At 56.1% G+C, this 15264-nt stretch overlaps 1 protein-coding gene across 2 annotated transcripts in view; it reads left to right on the forward strand.

The window, feature by feature from the left end:
- CASZ1 (castor zinc finger 1) overlaps positions 1-15264 on the forward strand; it is a 160809-nt gene that overhangs the window by 80300 nt on the left and 65245 nt on the right. For both annotated transcript variants that reach the window (XM_033228407.1, XM_033228410.1), the window contains exon 3: positions 10098-10150. The gene's annotated coding sequence lies outside the window, so the exon portion shown is untranslated. The remainder of the gene's footprint in view (positions 1-10097; positions 10151-15264) is intronic.

The raw sequence follows: 15264 nt of genomic DNA on the forward strand, positions 1-15264 counted from the left end.
GGATTGGGTGCTGTGGGGAGTGGACTGGGTGCTGTGGGGAGCGGATTGGGTGCTGTGGGGAGCGGATTGGGTGCTGTGGGGAGTGGATTGGGTGCTGTGGGGTGTGGATTGGGTGCTGTGGGGAGAGGATTGGGTGCTGTGGGGAGTGGAGGAAGCATCCCTGCTGCTCTCAGGCTCCTTGTCCCTTCCTAATGGCACCACAATCCAGCAGAGCCAAGGGCTTGGGGTCCTCACCCTGCCTAGCCCGGGTACAGGGCTGCTTCTACCATTGTAGACAGTCACCAAGAGGTGGCTCACGGAGTTGGTTGAGGAAGAATGGTTTCTGCCCACATAGTTGTCCCCAAACACGGCCGAGGGGCCAAAGCTTTTCAGGGCCCACAAGCCAACCCCTCAAACAGAATGGAGGTTGCTGAGGCCAGAGGATGCTTCTGGGGCAGTTATGGGGAGCCCAGAGTTGAGCCAACCAGAGGCCAGGGTGGGCTGACTCGGAGAGTAACTCTGGACTGGACACCTAGTTCCTGGAGCAGAGGAGGGGTGGAGCCAGCATGCTCCCTAAAGTCAGCTAACGGCAGGGAGCCTGGACCAAGGTCAGGCCCGCGGCTGAGTGGCGGCAGGTGGGTCTCGTAGGAATTCCTCGGCTTTAGATGCTGGAGCAACTGGACTGGCTTGGCTGCTTGGGGAGGGCCAACGCTGGGCTGGGCGGAGACAAGGCAGCTCGGAGGAGAGGGTGGGGGCTGGGCTGGCCAGGGAAGGGGCAGAGGGTGGAGGAAACTGTAGAAAGGCCGAGGCCCGGAGACAGACAGGAGGAATAAGTGGAAGTGACAGGGTCAGGCCAGACCTTTGTCCTGCAGCCTGATTAGAGAGTCTGCCCTGGATTTCTGAAACTTTGGGATGTTGTCGGACAAACTGGAGCTTAATTCTGTCAGAGCGCTGGGGAGATTAGAATTGACATCCTGGGAGCACATTCCTGGCTGGGCAGAAATCCAGCCCCCGCTGGGAAAAACCTGTGAAAGCATGGCCAGCCCAGTGGTGGCGGCGGGGGGTGCCCATCAGCACCAGTGGCCACTCCAGCCTTGTGGGCCGGAGCCAGGAGCACTGGGAGGGCCAGTTGTTGGAAGGCTCCGGCCTAGTGGAAGGTGTGGCAGCTCAGCAGAGCCACTGCTGAGTCTGAGTTCCAGTTCTGTGCCTCATCCTAGCTGTGCTGCCTCAGGCAGAGAGCTTAAGTTTCTTTTTTTCTTTCTTTCTTTCTTTCTTTCTTTCTTTCTTTCTTTCTTTCTTTCTTTCTTTCTTTCTTTCTTCCTTCCTTCTTCCTTCCCTCCCTCCCTCCCTCCCTCCTTTCTTTCTTTCTTTCTTTTTTTCTTCTCTTTCTTTTTTTTTGAGATAGAGTCTCGTTCTGTTGCCCAGGCTGGAGTGCAGTGGCACGATCTCAGCTCACTGCAACCTCCACCTCCTGGGTTCAAGCAATTCTCCTGCCTCAGCCTCCTGAGTAGCTGGGACTACAGGTGCGCACCACCAAACCTGGCTAATTTTTGTATTTTTCATAGAGACAGGGTTTCACCATGTTGGCCAGGCTGGTCTCAAACTCCTGACCTCAGGTGATCCACCTGCCTCAGCCTCCCAAAGTGCTAGAATTACAGGCGTGAGCCACCGTGCCCGGCAAGAGCTTAAGTTTCTTAACCTTCATTTTCTTATCTATAAAGTGGGACAGTCTGCCTCTGGACCTACTGAATTTTCCTTTCCTTTGAAGTCGAAGGTGTAACCTTGGGAAGCCAAGAGGGATGGGTCAGACGGTGGTGAAGCTCCTGAGCCAGGGCCTGCTGGAAGACAGAGAAGGTTCCCCTTGCGGAGTTCTCTGGCGCAGGGCCGGCCAGCAATGCCAACCTGGCAGGGCTCTCTAGCTTAAGCATGTGAGAGGTGACTGTCCCCACACCACGTATGTCCTTTCCATCAGCCACCTGTCCTCGTCAAGCCTGGAGAAGCCCAGCAGGGGACTTAGAGATGGCCTTGTCCCTCTGTGAGAGCTCCCAGGAAACCTCCACCCAAACGAAGAGAGCTGAGGGCAACAGACGGAGGCCTGCCTTCTGGGAGCCTCCAGTCCAGGATGGCTGGCCTTAGAACCAGAGAGGGGGTTAGAGGACTACAGTGCGGGCCAAGCGCCACAGCCCCAAACCAGGCTGTTTCCGGAAGAACAGGGTACCCCTCCCCACATCCCTCCTGACTCTAATGACTCTTAAATAGTGGTAAATATTTTGGCTAATGCAGGCTCTCATGGCAGAGAGCAAAGCTGTCTGCAGTTCAGGACCTACAAATTATTTATTAAAGATTTGAGATGCGGTGCAATTATGTGGAAAGAACCCAAAAAATTAAATAAATAAGTAACAAAATAAATAAATAACAGCCCCACTGGCCTCTTGAAGGCTTGGGAGCGGCACATGATTGCCGTCTTGATGAAATCCCCCCGGATGTAATGAGCTGATTTTCTGCTGTTAATATTGCATCTGCTGATGAAGGATTCGTTAGGATAATGGAACGAAGCTAAAATATAAATGACTCCCTGTCAAGAAGCAGCTTTTGTTTGTTGATCTCCTGACAGTTCCTGGGCCAAGGCAGGGGTTATGTGTGTACATGCATTCTGGAACAGGCAGGAGGGCGGGGGCAGGAGCTTGGGGGAGGCTGCCCCACGAGCCTGGCTCCCTGGTTCTTCCAGGCTTTCCCTTCGAGGTGGGGCTCCTCGACCTTGGAAAGCCCTGGAGCCCTGTGGGTGGGGAAGTCACCGACTCAGACCCATCCAGAGGGGCGCTTGTTGCAGCAAGATGCTGAGCGGCAGCAAAAGTTATCTGGGGAGCATGGCGGAGAGATGGATTGGCTGGGCCGTGCGTATTGGGATCCGCACAGAAGCAGCTCTCTGTGTGTGCCGGGAACGGCAGCCCGCAGGGGTGCGGAATCACAGGCACTTGAGTGAGGGGTCCTAAGGGGAGGTCCAAACCTTCACTGCAACCATCCTAGCCCTTCCGCCTCGTCCTCTCCCTCCGTCATCACACAGCACATCTTGTAGAGGCCTGGGAGCCCCCCTCGGACGATGGGTTCTCAAGCAGAGGGGGAAAGAGGACCCATTTGAAGTCACCGTGTCTCACCTACCAGCCCCCCTGACTTGGCTTCCCTGCCCTGAGCTGCCACATGGGACAAATTCCTTCTCTCCCTAGCAGTTGCTTTTTTTAAAAAAGCAATATCATTTTATTTTACTTTATGGTGGTTAAAAATGCACGCACCATAAAATTTACCATTGTAACTATTTTATTTATTTATTTATTTGAGACAGAGTCTCGCTCTTGTCTCCCAGGCTGGAGTGCAATGACGTGATCGTGGCTCACTGCAACTTCCACCTCCTGGGTTCAAGCAATTCTCCTGCCTCAACCTCCCAAGTAGCTGGGATTACAGGCGCCCGCCACCACGTCCGGCTAATTTTTGTATTTTTAGTAGAGACGGGGTTTCATCATGTTGGCCAGGCTGGTCTCCAACTCCTGACCTCAAGAGATCTGCCTGCCTCGGCCTCCCAAAGTGCTGGGATTACAGGCGTGAGCCACCACACCCGGCCTGTAACTACTTTAAAGTGTGCAAATCAGTGGCATCGAGTACATTTGCAGAGTTGCACAAGTATTGAGCTAGTTCCAGAACTTTTTCATCACTCCAGACAGAAACCCTTAATCCCTTAGCAGTCCCTCCCCACTGTCCCCTTCCCCCAGCCCCTGGCAACCACTGCTTTCTGTCTCTATGGATTTGTCTGTTCCAGATATTTCATATTAATGGAATCATACAATTTGTGGCCTTTTGTGTCCGTCTGGCTCCTTTCTTGCTCATCATTTCCAGGTGCATCCACATTGTAGCCCGTATCAGAACTTCACTCCTTTTTTATAGCGGAATAACATTCCATAGTATGGACAGACTCCATGTTGTGTGTCCTCTCCTCAGTCCATGGACACTTGAATTGTATCTACCATCTGACTACAGTGAATAGTGCTGCTATGAACGTTCATGCACGAGGGTTTTGTTTGTTTGGTTTGGTTTGGTTTTTTTTTGAGTACCTGTTTTCCATTTTTTCTGGTATATGCCTGGGAATGGAATTGCACCATCTCTCCTAGCTTCTTAAAGGCAAGGACCCTGGAAACAAATAAGAGGTCATATTTATTGAGCACTTACTATGTGCCACCCATTGTACTAACCATTGTTTCCGAGCGTCCTCAACAGCACAGGAATGGAAGCTCCCTGAGGGTTGAGTTGTTGATTTGCCAATGTTCTCTAGGTCTAGGACAAGTATCTAATAGCATATAGTAGGTGCTCAAGAAATACAGGATGAACTTCCTTTGAGATAGGTGCTTATGGACCCCTACTTTTCAATGGAAGAAGCTGGGGCCCCAAGAGGTTAAGCAGCCTGCGTACCCAATTGCATGGCAGGAGGCAGCAGCGCAGGATTCAAACCCGACTCTCACCAACTCGGCTTTTGTATGCTATCTTCCCCACCCCACCCCCAGACGGAGTCTCACTCTGTCTCCCAGGCTGGAGTACAGTTGCACAATCTCAGCTCACTGCAACCTCTGCCTCCCGGGTTCAAGCGATTCTCATGCCTTAACCTCCTGAGTAACTGGGATTACAGGCGTGCGCCACCACGCCCGGCTAATATTTGCATTTTTAGTAGAGACAGGGTTTCACCATGTTGGCCAGGCTCGTTTCAAACTCCTGACCTCAGGTGATCTGCCTGCCTCCCAAAGTGGTGGGATTACAGGCGTGAGCCACTGCCCCCAGCCTTTTGTAAGCTGTCTTGTTTTCTCTTCCTCGTGCCTGGCACGGCGTCATATGTGCAGTACGTGTTCAGTGAGTGCCTGATGATCTCACTGTGAAGCAGGGACAAGAGAGATCTAGGGTCACTTGACCTGGCACAGGGGCTGGGGAAGGCCTGGAGCAGGTGTTGTCTTTCTGTGCATCTGTTGGAGACACGCCTGTCTGTTGAGAGGAGGCACTGCCTACCACACTGAGCCCTGCGCTGGCAGAGACTGGAGTGGGTGCTGCTGAGCACCCTCCCAGCATGTGGGAAAATCTTCTTTCTGACTTCTTGGCCAGAACCACTCTTCACCTTGACCTTCAAGGCCCTTAGAGAAAAGGAGAGCAAACTAGGCCACCAACTCGGACCCTTCCTCCTGAGGAGACTAGGGGTCCTGCCCAAGAAGATTGTGAAGGGCCACTTGGAAATGGAGGGGTCGCATCCTCCTGAGGGAGTCTCAGGAGGGGTGGGAAGGCCAACTTTTCTCCTGGAGCCTTGAGAGAGTCAGGCAGGGCCTCAAATTCACCATTGAAGTCCCTGGCCAGGCATGGGGACCACGTAGGGCAACATCCCACGAAGGACTTGAGGGCCTGACTGGGGAAGGTCCAAGACAGGCGAAGGCGGGCTCAAAGCTGGTGCTGAGCCAGCCTCAGGGTGGAGGGTCAAGTTGATGTCTCCTGCGTTTTAAAAATTACTGTGATTAAAAACATTTCTTAAGCCAGGTCTTGGGAGAACAAGGTGGGAAAACCCATTTCCTGTCCCCAAAGGATGAGGGCCCTTCCTCTTGATCCTATGTAGATTTTTCAGGATTCTGGCCCAATTCCAACCAAGACTGTGCCTGGAAAGAGCTCAGAGCCAATCCGGAGGCCTGCTCCGACTCGGGGGGCTGGACAGCCACCCCCACTGCCCCTCCCTGCCTCCGGCCCAGGCTCCTTTCCCGAGGCCTCTGTCTCGATCTGGCACCTGCTGGCCTATGCGGCCCTCGGCCCCCTCATTGTCCTGCTAAACCACTGTGTAAAAGTTCCGGGCTTCCTCCGACCTTTCCGTTTTGCCTGGTTATGCCGTGGGATCCCCCTGGCGTGCATCCCCCTGCGGCATCGCCAGGGGCACTGCTCAGCCCCTGCTTGGGGCCTTTCTCTCCCCAGCCATCCTCTGGACAGCACTTTCTTTCACTCTTTCTTTTCTCCTCTCTTTCTCTCTTTCCCTCTCTCTCTCTCCCCCTCTCCCGCTCTCTCTTTCTTTTTCACCCTTTTAACATGGTTTTCCTAAAAAGTTTTTTAATCAATCAAATTTGAGGCAGAAAATAGGTTTTGTCACGCCTGGTCCCGGGGTACTGTGACTCTCACTCAGCCTCCTGACAGCTCCTCAATGCAGGAAGGAGGCCAAACAGAATATTTCTCCGGGAAAGTGCCCGTTTCCATGACACTGCCCCGTTGTCTGGGCCGCCCCCCTCCTCACGCTGCCAGGTTGACATGGCCCCAGCTCCTGTGAAAGGGCTCGGCCAGGGAGAGCCTGTGCGTGAGGATGGGGCTGGGGGCAGGGGGAAGGAGACGCAGTGGAGTGTGGGGGCGGATGGGCAGCCCGACAGCTGCCCCAAGCCCCCATGGCCCGGAGGCCTGGTGAGCAGGTAGGAGTGCTGGCTGAGGAGCCTGGCCTGGTGCCTCATAAATATGGAGCTGGGCAGCTGTGGGTGAGAGGCTCCAAAGTCAAGTCCTGGACCGGCCGCGGCTCCAGCAAGAGGGAACTGCAGATGGAGGAGGTCCCTGAAGGTCCTGGTATGCTGCCACTTCTCTGCCCGTCACTCTCCCCCGTCCCATCTCTCGTGGCATTCCCTCCGCCCCTTGCCCATGGCTGCCCCCTCTCCTCCATCCCTTGCTTCCTTCCTGCCCTCCCCCGACCCTGGCACCCCTTGTGCCGGAGGAGCCTCTTGTCCTCCCAGAGCCCAGCCCACCAGGCCCCACTCCGGGCCCCCTGCAGGCCCCCAGGTCTTCCCTCTCCAGCCCATCTTCCCTCTTCCTCCTTCCCCTCTCGGTCTTTCACCCTCTCCTCTCCTCTCCTCCTCTTCTCACTCTCTTTTATAATTAATGATTAGTTTTAATTGGTTTGCTTAGGCAGCCTGACAGCAAATTAACAGAAGCCAGCCCAGGGCTGCCGGCTCGGTGAGAGACCACTGTGCCTCGGAACCGGCCAGGAGAAAGGCTGGATGAGGCTGCCCCCAGGCTCACTCTCACGGCTGGGCGGCCCGGGGCTGAGATGGAGGGAAGGCCGGGCTTCACCTGGGCAGGTACAGCAGCCAGTAGGAAGAAGGCACCACGCTCTTTGCACACATAAGGGCTCACGTTTGCCAACTTTTCTCTGTGCTTTTGTTTTTCTCTCCTCCTCCTCACATCCCTTCTGTGCTCTTCTTCTTACCCAAGACATTGCTGGTATCTTCAGAGATGAGGGGTGGGTAAAAGGTGGGCAGGGCCACTGCCCTTAGTTTGGGGCAGGGTTTGCTTTTGGTGTCACTCATCCTCACTTGTGCAATGAGAGGGTGGGATGGGCAGCCTGATGCCTCTGCTTTTTCACATGGACAGGAGGAAGGAGGTCAGAAGGCTGTTGTCACTTTTAGCTCAGCTACCAACCAACCATCAGCCCCACAGCCTGGAAGCTCCAGGACCCAGTTCTGTTTCTGATTTGCCATCTACCTCTGGACAGAACTCTGAACCTTTGGGTCCTCAGTTTTTTGGTCAGAGTATTTAGGATTAGGAACATTGGATGGATGGATGGATGGATGGGCGGACGGACAGCTGGCAGATAATGGGGGTGTTGGCATTTCTTAGGCACTTTCTGCCATGATCTCTGAGCACATGGCTTTTCTTTCTTAGCCTGGAAGGGTTCACTTCACTTCAGCCCTGCTGAGTGTAGGGCCGCTGCTGTCCTCCGGGTTTTCCCAGTACTGCGCCTCTCCCCTGGCCTTGGAGAATCCTTCCTTAACTACATCAGCTACCAGGTCCCAGATGTGCTGACCACTCACTCATGTGGGCCACTCACAAAGCAGACATCGGGGACAGTGAGAGGCAGAGAGACAAGAAAAGATGCCCAGAGAAGGAAGAGGAGACCAAGATGAACTCTCGGCTACTTCTTAGGCCCCCACTGGGGTCCCAGTATTCCAGGGTCCCAGATCCCACCCAGGGACAGCTTTCCTGCTCCCATCAGCCGGGACACTTGCCCTGGGCAGGTGGGGTACAGGACCCCACGCGCGTCCTGGTCCCTGTACGTACGCATCTCTGGCCCTCCCCTCCCTCCTCCACCCCCGACCAACTCCTGGAAAGTTTCCTCCCTGATTGTTCTGTGTGATCAGATCTGCAAGTTGCTCTCTAAGCTTCTTGTCACATTTTGACTTAATGAAGTGCAACTGCTGAGGGATTTGGGTTCAGCGCTCCGGTCTCCTGCGCTCCCTTGTTGTCAGAAAACAGGGGTGGTTGGGGACGGCAACACTGCACTGCAAGTCGTTATCATTCCGGTCAGTCTGTTTAACACAAAATTAAACAAAGAACTAATTAGTGCCTCATGAATTAATAAATGCACAGTTGCTAGGGAGGATGGGAGGGGAGGGAAAGGTGGTGGAAGGGAGATACCGGAGTTGTGGAGTTGGGGGGCTTTGGGGGTCCACAGGAGGCTGGCCAGGGCGCCTTGAGAGATCTTGGACAGGAGTGTGTGGGACGGATGGGACGGTAAGGATGACACCCAGCCAGGGCCCTGGGCTGCCCAGCCAGGACTTGAGCTCTGATGGCTGAGCCCACCTGGTGCCTGGCAGTGGAGGCCTGGGGGTCTCCATCCCTGGCCTCCGTGACCCTCCCTGTCGGCCTCCTCCTCCATCCTCTCCTTTCCTGGCCAGATCCTTCCCTTTTCCTTATTCCCCCTTTGCCCAGCTCCCCATCCTCTCTACCACCGCCTGTCTCAGGGGTCTGCCCAGCTCTCTGCAGACCCCCTGCCTCTCATCATCTGGATGAGACGGGCATCAGAGGCCCGTGGGGCAGTGCTTTCCAACCACTCAATGCCTACCGGGCCCTCAGCCCTCCCAGAGCCCTGTATCTGGCAGGGTAGGCTCCACCCCAGTGGGCACCCTCTGCCCGGGCAGCCCAGCACAAGAGGCGAAAGCTGGTGGAGAGCCGAGCCCTCCTTAAGAGGACGTGTCAAGTACAATTAGCATTATCTGTCTAAATATGTCCTGGGAACCGGAGAGCGGGCGGCGGGACTGGGTGGCATTCCGGGAGCCCTGAACAAGGTCACCTCATCTCCCGCAATCCCCCCAATCTGATTTGGGGATTACATAGCCTAAGGAAATTGGTGTTATTCCTCTTGCATCATTGATAAGCCACAAATGAGGGAGAGAGGAGAAGAAAACGTAACAGACAGCCCTCCCCAAGCCTGGGTAGGGTTTCGAGGCCTGCAGGGGCAGGGCCTGGCTCGAGCAAGGGTTGGGGGGCCCGGCCAGCAGGCTGGGGGGCTCCCTGGGTTTTCACTCTACGTACACAGAGGCTGCCCCTTTGAACCTGGCTCCCTAAATTCATTCTCTGGGCAGGAGGGCCCCAGCCCGGCACGCTGGGCTGGGCCGTGTGTTGGTTAAAGCCTCCACGTTGTCGGACCATCGTCTCTCTCCCTGCACTGTCTCTGGATGTGGGCTGTGATGACTCATGAGTAGAGCCCGGGGTGGAAGGTGCTGCCGGCAGCCTGCTCCTGGGGCGTGGAGGGAGGCTTCCTGGTGCCTTGGCCCCTGGCCAGCCCTTGCCCCTCTGTCACCAACTTGCTAGAGTGAACCGTTTGGCATCTGTCATTTTTATGTTCAGGGGCCCCAGGGAAGAGAGTAAAGGAGCAGTTACTGCTGTATTCTGTCATTGTCCCCAGGCATCCCTGTTAAGCCGCTACAGCTCCACAGAAGCATGTAGACCACTTCACCAGCACCCCCACTCCCGGCCTCCTCCACGGAGCAGTGTGCACGGCACAGCTGACTCTTCTCCACCTGGCTAGGGGGATCCTGAGGACCACATTGCCCCTGCAGTCAGCTCCCACCGCTTTCTGACTTTTTCACAAACTGTGGCTGGCATATACCTGAATGAACCAAATCAGAGTCCACCGGCATGCCTGAGTTTCTGGCCCTCTTGGCTGGCCCTGGAGCATCAGCCCCTCAGCCCATGTGGGGCAAGGAACCCTTGGGTGCTCAGGAGGGATGGTGGGCGTGCACTGGGGAGTCATGGGCTTGGAAAGGCTAACAGGGCTCCTCTCTCTGCCTCTCCAGGATGAAGTGACACCCCCAGCTACATCCGAGGAGGCTCTAGGACCCGCCACGAGGTAAGGCCTGAGCCCCTCCCTGAGCCTCACGTCCTTTCCCCAACTGGTGACCACTCACCTAATGCATGTATGACCCTGGGATGGGTTCAGTCCTGCTGAGCACCCAGGGAGAGATTAGAAGATGGAGATGGGGAACTGCAGCCACCCTGCCCATTCCGACCTGATGGAAAAAGATGCCCTCCTGCCAGTGGGATCCCCTCGGCTTGGCTTTTAGGCTGGAAATGGTCTGGGGACACATGGATTGCAGACTTTGGGGAAGGAATGTGCTCAGGGCAGCATGGGGCGGTGGGGCAGCTGTGGTGGCTGGGCTCAGGTTACCCAGCCTGCGGTGCCCGCTTTCACAGTGCCATTGCCTCCGTGGCGGTGGCTGGCTGTGCCTGGAAGCGCTACCCAAGCTCTGCCTCAAGAACTGCGTGGACTTGAAGGCCCCAGAACCCCAGTCCTGCCTTCGCTCCTCGGAGGCTGTGCCACCCCCAGTGGCTTCCTCCGTCCTCCCTAAGAGGCTGGCAGGGAGAAGGCCATGGCCGAGGCCAGGACAGGCTGCCATGTCCTGCCTTTCCTCAGGCACGGGGCTCCCCCAAAGTCCAAGCACACGGGGCTGCCCCAGCCTGGCCCAGCCTTCGCGGGCTGTGTCAGTTCCCCGGGTGGTGGCGGGAGAAACCGCGGGGCCACCGGGCCTCGGGCCCCAGGCAGTGCTGTGTCAGAGGTGACCGGTGGAACGCCAGTGTTATGTAAATAGCGGGGCCTGCCCGGCGGGCGAGCTGGCTGGCTGCAGCCATCCATCATCCGAGCTCGGCGGGGCGGGGGACAGACACGGCACCATGCGCCTGGCTCCAAACCTGTTTGTTTTCCCTTTGTCTCTCGCATTTCGGGGCCCTGGCTGTGACCGACCAGCTCTGGGTTTTGTCCTACCGGCCCCCTCCCCCGCAAGGAGGACGGGGAAGGGAGGAGATTCCCTGGCTCCCACCGCGGCATCCCTTTCGGACTTCAAAGGCTCCCCCAGCATTGTCTTCGCTGGCGGGCAGTGGCCCTGAAAACGTGATCAGAGGCGGCCCGGTGTAGGGCAGGCCCGGCCTGCGCCCTGCGCTCTCACTGGGGCCCGTGGATTCCTCCCTTTACCACCAGCACCACCCTGGTTACAGCTCTGTCCCAGGTCCTCTCTGCCTTTCTCTCCCTGGTGCCCCTTCTTGCTCCCTTCTGGCCACTCCCGTCCTCCTCTTAATCATGGCCTCACCCCTGTCTCATGGAGTTGAGAGTTCTAGAATCTTCAGAGCTGCAAGCCTCCATGCCTTCACATGGTCCATGAGGATCTGAGTGCCGTGGAAGGCTCCTCAGGATGCCCCGAGCTAGCACCAGTTCCTGGATATTGGCTTCCCACGCCACACTTTGTTCTCTGACCCTTCCTTTTCTCTACCCTCTGATTATGAGAACCTTGCTTCCTCTAGAAACCTCCGCCCATGAGGTCCAGACAGGATAGATACCTCCATCCCCAGGCAGCAGGGTGAAGCCAGCCATTCCGTGTCCTGAAATTCCACCCCAAGTGCTTCCATTCTCTGGAGCAGGACTTGGCAGACGGGCCACCTTTGACCCACAGCCTGCTTTTATAAATAAAGTTTTATTGGAACACAGCCATGCCTATTTGTTCAGGTATTATCTATGGCTGTTTTCATTCTATACTTGCAGAGATTGTTGAATGGCTACAACAGAGACTGGCCCACAAAGCCTAAAAGGTTAATAATTTTCTCTCTGGCCTTTAGGGAAAAAGTTTTCCAGCCCCTGCTTGAGAGTTTCTAGCTCCTGTACTTTGCTCTCTCTCTCTCTCTTTTTAGAGGTAAAATGTACACAACAGGAAATTTACCATTGCTCCCCTGCTGAAGTGTACATTTCCCCGGCCCTAAGTCCAGTCCTGAAGCTGTTACAGCCATCATCCTGCCCTGTGCACATGTCTTCATCGGGACTGCTCTGAGGGGCCAGGAGCATTTGTCTGGGAGCCCAGTGCTCGGGTTGCAGCACTGCTTGCAGTCGTGGTCTGTTCGGGGGGGCTCCCTCCCCCTGCTCTCCTTAGGGCCTCCTTCTCTGCTCAGTCCCTGCCTCAAAGTCTCAGCTCTTCCTCTCCCCTGCAGCCCCTGCTTCCTCGGAGCTCTTGCCCCTACTGGTATCCCGGGAGCCCTGCAGTCTTTAGCAAGTTCTCTCACCTCAGATCCACAGCTTCCTCTTTTTTTTTTTTTTTTTTTTTTTTGAGACGGAGTCTCGCTCTGTTGCCCAGGCTGGAGTGCAGTGGCATGATCTCGGCTCACTGCAACCTCTGACTCCCAGGTTCAAGCAATTCTCCTGCCTCAGCCTCCCAAGTAGCTGGGACTACAGGCGCTCACCACCACACCCGGCTAATTTTTTATATTTTTAGTAAAGATGGGGTTTCACCATCTTGGCCAGGCTGGTCTCAAACTCCTGACGTTGTGATCTGCCTGCCTCGGCCTCTCAAAGTGCTGGGATTACAGGCGCGAGCCACCGTGCCCAGCCCTCACAGCTTCCTCTTTTGTAAGGGGAGAATATCTACTTTGCAGGGTTGCTGGGACAAATGAGTGAGTTGTTGTGGCTGAAAGTGGCTTGCCCGGTACCCACCAGGTAGTTCCCGCCTGCTTGCGCTCCAGAGGCTACGGCCATCTCTGGGCAGATTCCACAGAGCTCCCTACCCTCTGTCCTGGGGGACTTGGGGTCTGACCCTATGGAGAAGGATGGGCTCCTAATTCCAGGGAGCACCTTGGAATAAAAAGCCCCACAGGTCGTGGACTGGCAGCCCTGGGTCTTCTATTTCTGTGTCAGGGCCCTGGGAAGCGGCATAACCTCTGAGCACCAGTTTCTCTATCTGTAAACTGCTCTCTGCTTCCCAGGCTTGTGGCAAAGAGGGGCTGGGGTGCCTGGGAGAAGCTATGAAGGCTGTGTGGTCGGGAGCTGCTGAGGGTCCAGATCTGAGACTGGGTCTATTTGTGGTGGTGGGGGGAACCAGGCTGCAGTCTGGCTGAGAAGGCCCTGGAGGTTACACAGTGGGTGCTAGCTCTGTCCAGGATCAGGGACCAAGGCCGCCCTGGCCCAATTCTACTGCTGTGGGCCAAGGTCGGAATCACTCTCCAAGCCTGAGGGGAAAGGCTGGCAGGGAGTGGGCAAGGAGACAGAAGCCGCGCCTGCAGTCAGAGGTCTGCTGCAGAGTCGGCTGGGCCTCCTCTCATGCTAGGTCTGCTGCCGTCTCTCTTGCTGTCCTCTTTTTGCAGGCTCTTGACCTTTTGTCCATCTCTCTTTCCCCTCCAGGCCTCCTTTCTGCATCCCTCTAGTTCCTCTTCCTCCTTGCCTTCCCACCACCCATAGCACCCCCACAACTCCATGGCGCTTGCTTTCTCTCTCTCTCTCTCTCTCTCTCTCTCTCTTCTCTCTCTCTCTCTCTCTCTCTCTCTCTCTCTCTCCTTTTCATCTACTCGGAAGGCTTTACTTTACTTCCTTGTCACCCTAATTGATTGCATTAACCTTTCAGCGTATTGGATTTCCCCGGCATCGTGCAGAGAGCCCTGTGCAATATGCTTATAATCTAAGCCATAATGGACAGTTTGCAGTCAACAAGCCCCTTCTCCCATCGGCCCCGTTGACATCTCTCTTGCCCAGGCCACCGTGGCCACTTCCCCCGCTGGCAGGGGTGGGGCAGTGGAATGGGGCTGGGAGGAGGCAGACACTAACCTGGATCCACCAATGGGGTTCTTGGCCTCCCTCTCCTCCCAGCACTGCCTCCAGCCCAGCATCTCCCTCTCCAAGCTCCCGGGCCCGGGTCATTGCCAGGCCTCTGGTCTTTGTGATTCCTCTTGGCTTGGCCTTCTGCCCTTGGGACTCTCTGTCTAACAAGTGACTGATGGGGCCAGCTTGGATTTTGTGGGTGAGAGTCCCCTGTTCCACCCAGATGCTTCTCAAAGCAAATGGTTCCTCCTTCACTTCACTAGCCCAGGAGGCTTTGGGGAAAGATGATGGTGGCCACTTCAGGAGGCAGGTGGTGGATAAGAGGAGGGGTCTGAGATCTCTGCCCTTCACTGGCCTCTGAACCAGCGGGAGGCCTCTGTGGATCTGCTGGAAGCTGGGCCTGCTCCTGGAAAGGGTGCAGATGCACAGGGCAGACAGAAAGCAAGGGATCTGCTGAAGCCAAGGCAAAAGAGGGATGAAGACCCCGCCAGGGCTGGCCGTCGGGGGAGCAAGGCGGCAGCAGCTCCTCCCAGCAGGCAAGGAAGCGGGCATGTGTCACCTGGGTTGGGACCTGTCCCCCGCGCTCATCTCAGGATTGTGTGATTTGGGTGTGTGGTAGGGGATGTCTCAGAGTATTTCCCGTCTAATGTTTGGCAGTAGCTCTGAGCAGATCCACCTGCCTTCTGCAAAGGAAGAGAGATGCCGCCTGGGCAGCGGGGCCAGAAGCCCAAGAGAAGCCTCGTAGGCAGGACGACTTGGCCCAACGGGAGATGGGCTGGGGGAGTAGGAGAAACCGAGGCCTGGCTTGTCAGGCTGGTAGGAATGGGCTCCCTCAGGTCGGCTCCTGGATGGACACCTGTTAGTTAAGCGGGAGGCAGGAAAGCCAGCCCCCTGCCAGTTGCCTCGTCCTAGGGGCTCAGCCCCAGGCCTGAGCCCTGGCCCCGGTCTGTTCCGGCCGCGGCTGCCAGCCCTCAAACCAGCAGCCTGATCGGCCGAGTCTTCATTCATGACAAGATGGGATGTCAGGTTGAATACATTAGTGTCAGGCTGGAGGAGCAGGACGGAAGCTCCCATTAGCCTTAGTGGTACTTCCTCTCTCCCGCACTGTTCTCCCCCCAGCCCTTTGCCCGACATCTCCTCCTTCTGACCGCCCCCCCTCCTCCCATCACTCCATCACTCTGAAGGGTGAGCTTTGGCGAGAGGGAGCTGGACCTAAGTCCTTCCCATCCTCTCCCAAGGATTTTGGGGGTGGGCAGAGGGCACAGCAGGGAGAAGCCAGGCAGCGAATTAAAGTTTGTGATTGTCAGCATCAAGAGAAGCTAAATAACCCTGTAACTAGTATGAAGGTGAATTCACGGTCTGCTGCACACGGAGAATATGAGTGTCTGTGAGAC

The sequence above is a fragment of the Trachypithecus francoisi genome, unplaced genomic scaffold, assembly GCF_009764315.1.
Source record: "Trachypithecus francoisi isolate TF-2019V2 unplaced genomic scaffold, Tfra_2.0 Lachesis_group12, whole genome shotgun sequence".
NCBI classification, from domain to species: Eukaryota; Metazoa; Chordata; class Mammalia; order Primates; family Cercopithecidae; genus Trachypithecus; species Trachypithecus francoisi.